Source organism: Dermacentor variabilis, chromosome 5 (assembly GCF_050947875.1).
Source record: "Dermacentor variabilis isolate Ectoservices chromosome 5, ASM5094787v1, whole genome shotgun sequence".
Classification (NCBI taxonomy): Eukaryota; Metazoa; Arthropoda; class Arachnida; order Ixodida; family Ixodidae; genus Dermacentor; species Dermacentor variabilis.
In genome coordinates this window covers 22,894,867-22,898,733 of record NC_134572.1, presented here as the reverse complement: position 1 = coordinate 22,898,733, position 3,867 = coordinate 22,894,867, and the positions used below count along the sequence as shown (strand labels likewise).

The window sequence follows — 3,867 nt, the reverse complement described above, 5'->3', positions numbered from 1 at the left end:
GCGCTTCCTCCTGAATCACTCTTAGACCATTTCTTCGGGACCGTTTCTGAAGAGAGTTTCCCCACGAGACCTTGGAGCAGCGGAGCGCTCCATCCTGAAACAAATGTAGGGGACGTCGCCCCCAAATCTGTAAACAACACGATGAAAGATGAGACAGGGAAAGTGCTACCCCACCATACGCATTCTTTCATCCATAGCGAAAGCGCAGTGCTGCAGAGAAACATGCAATACCACTTTTTGAAACACATCACCTGGGAATGCTTGCTTTGTACCCAAAGAAGAAACTAGCGCTACCACATAGTGCGCTCTCATCTGATCCCTTTGAAATTGTGCTGCCAGAAGTAGTATCGATTGTTTTACCCATGTATACTTGTTCTTTTAACCTTTGTCTCAATAGAGCATTGATGCATGGGAATCTTCCTCTCTTATTTTCTTTTTTTTCCCACTACTGAGAACTTGTGAAGTACTACTTGGCCTCTTTCTTTTTTTTTTGTGCGTGAACAAGTTTTGAAGGGTATATGTGGAAAGGAGATACGCACTTGAAAGGACACAAGGAAAATAAAATTTTTAAGTTGGCCTTGCATGGCATTCCAAATTTTATCGGAAACATGTTGGCAAAAAAAAAAAAGAACTTCATCGCTGTACGAAGCATCATATTTCTTGAATGAAATAATAGGGTGAGGTTGTGTTTAAATTGGCGGTGTGAAGAAAGGGTGCAGGTGCTAGAACTACTGGCTGCTGCATAGATCTATGAAAGTTAAAGTGCGATAACGCACTTTAAATGGATGATGTTTTAGGAGAGGTCCTGTAACGGATCACAGCTGCTGGTGAAAGATCCCTGATGAAAGGTTTAAAACTGCTGAATAAAGGAAGAAAGAGAGAGAGAGAAACAAGAGAGGTAGCGAGCGGAAGATAGTTTAATCAGAGACGGACATGTTAATAAACCCAGCATATGCATTTCACTTGTATTACTTTGTTGACTACACAGGCGAACTTATCCAATGGTGATCGTACGTGAATACAAAATCTTATTGCGCATGTAAGTTTGTTAGCCTCATTTAGTAATCACAAATTACTTTGAAAGGTGTCGATACATATTTTTTAATACTTTCACTGGGAAAGTGTTCGACCTTGTTTTGATCTCTACTCCCGATTTTTTACAGCGAAGCTGTTTATGGCTAGGGTGCCATGCATTCTTGTACTGCGTGTGCAAAGACCGTGGGCTGATCCCAGAGATAGTGAGATATCGGACCGACAACTGGAGGAGGTGAAAAAGGCTTCAGGCATTCCGCTAACTTTCAAAAATAAGTTTAATGCCTTGGGTCCAAAGGAAACCCGTATCAGGTGTTAAGCTGATAAGAGCAGATACTACACCTCGACCCGTGTCAGCCATGTATACATTCTCGCCGCCTTCTCTTTGTGGGTGGGCGTTCAAAGCGCTTGCGTATCTACTTTCCTTTCCTCCCGCTCTACCGTGGTGATGCTCCCGTCGAAACGACATGCGTGTCTAGTAGGGTGCCTGAACGGTCTCTCCCTCGCCGCTGCTACGGAGTGGTGGCGAGGGACAGACAGACAGACAAAGAACTTTATTAATGGTCCTGAGGAACCGGCATTAGGGTACCTCCTTTTCAGGGAGTCCCCGTAGCGGTCGCGGGCCGTACCCACGTCGGGGTTGGAAGATCGTGGTCCTCCGCCCTGTCGCAGGCCCTCTGGACAGCCCGTAGTTGCTCTGAGAGGTCACCGCTCTTAAGGGCTGCTGTCTGTTAGAGTGGTTAGCGATGAGCTGCGTAACGCAGGGCATTGCCAGAGCATATGGGATAAGGAGCAGTACGCCTCCCCACAGTCTGGACAGTGGGGTTCTACATTAGGCGCGAAGTGACTGCATCGGCCCCTGGAGGGAAATGACCCCATTTGAAGCATGCGAAACGCCGACGATTGTGGGCTATTAAGTTTAGGGTGTGGTAGCGGAAAGGCCCTCCGAGCAAGTTGATAATGTGTCAAGATTTCATGGAAGGTGAGAAGCGAATCTCTGTACAGTCCTAAGTCGCCGCCCGTGAGTCCACCTGAACCGCCGCGGTATGTAAGACCTCGCGCAAGGCCACTGTCAAAATAGGGCAAATCAAATCGCAGAATCGCGTGGTAGAGTCTGAGTAGATTGCTCTCGCTTAAACCCCCTCTGCGGTTCGAGACCCTGAGGATAAGCCGAAGCATATTCTCCGTCTTGGAAGTAATACGGGCTAAAGTCTGTGAGTTGCCCCCGCGAGATTCCAGCAAGAGTCCGAGGACCCTGATGGTATCCACTCTGTGAACAGACTATCGAGATTATCGTAGTCGGTCTGGTCCGCCTTCCGTATTTTCCGGAAGGCATCCCAATCCGACACTTTAAATTCCCTGGTAGGGGCTGTGCTAATCGTTAGGGCAATCTCCACAATGAAGTTGTCGCTGTCCAGGTTCTCTTGCAAATTTCGCCATACTGCTCCGGGGGCGTTCTTGACGAACGCCAGGTCCGGAGTGGTGTCTCGGACTACAGACGTGCCGGTTCGCGTCGGGTATTGAGCATCCGTAATCAATTCCAGTGAGCAGTCAGCAACTGCCTGGACAAGGAGAATGCCCTTGGTGGATTGGCGGGGGTATCCCCAGGCATTGTGGGGGGCATTGAAGTCACCCGCTATCATTATGGGGGCCCCCTTGCTCAGGGCCACCGCCTTTGTCATGATCGTGGCGAATGCCTGCCGTTGATCCGACGGCGAGCTGTATATGTTTAAAAGGAAGACACTGCTCTTAAGCCAATTGTTAGGGAGGGAGGGCGAGGGAGAGACCGTACAGGCACCCTAGTGTCTAGTCTCCTCCGGCAACTCGGGGCGGCGGTCCCGTCGTCCACGCGAATGTGTATAAAAACCACGGTAAATAATTTTTTGTACCTTTGTTAAATATTCCGTGTCACCTCTGTATAACGTACTAAACAGCTTCGTGGACATCCACCTTCAAAGAGTGAAATGGCTTATGAATTTTTTCACTCTACGATGTTCATATAACGTTTAAGCTATCATTGCTTTATAAATTTTGTTGTCAAACAAAGTTTTTCTTGAGGACTTTCAGGACCAAAATGAATAAAGAAAATTCTGAGGACACTTAAATACTCTTATGAATTGTGAATGCGAAAACATTAATATCAACTTGAACGCTCCTGAGCGGTCCTTTCAGTTTTACGCTGCGAGGGATGTACAATAGCGGAACCTGCTGCCCGAGCCAGCAAGCAGCAGCAGCCTGCGGTGCCAACGCCGCATGCCACCGACGTCCTGCGCGACGAGAATGAATGAATGAATTCTTTGGGATTTAACTGCAAAAACCGCAATTCGATTATGAGGCACGCCGCTGTGGGGCGACTCCGGATTGATTTTGACCACCGGGGGATCTCTAAAGTGCCTCCAAAGCACGGGACCACGGCCGCTTTTGCATTTCGCCCTTATCGAAATGCGGCCGCCGCGGCCGGGAATTGAATGCGCCTCCTCGTGCTTAGCAGCGCAACACCATAGCCGCTAAGCCACCGCGACGGGTTTGTTTGTTTGTTTGTTTATTTATACTGTCAGTCCAAGGATGGACCATTACAGGAGTGGATAGAAATACAACAACACATATACAAAATATCGGTACATGTTGAACAATAAATAATGCATGGTGCATGGTGCATGGTGCATGGTGCATGGTGTCCTGAGCCACGAGATTCCGACGAAGCAGCAGCCGCCACGAAGGCCGGCAGGCGCGCGCGGTAGCTAAACATACTCTAGCTAAACCCAGTTGGGTTGGGGGAAGGGGGAGAGAGATACTACAGACCGCGCGTTGGATTGCGAGAGCGAGACGGCGGCG

At 48.7% G+C, this 3,867-nt stretch overlaps 1 pseudogene; it reads right to left on the bottom strand.

Annotated features, from left to right (window-relative positions):
* Positions 1-1,213: 1,213 nt before the first annotated feature.
* On the bottom strand, positions 1,214-1,393 carry LOC142583772 (U2 spliceosomal RNA; annotated as a pseudogene).
* Positions 1,394-3,867: the final 2,474 nt, after the last annotated feature.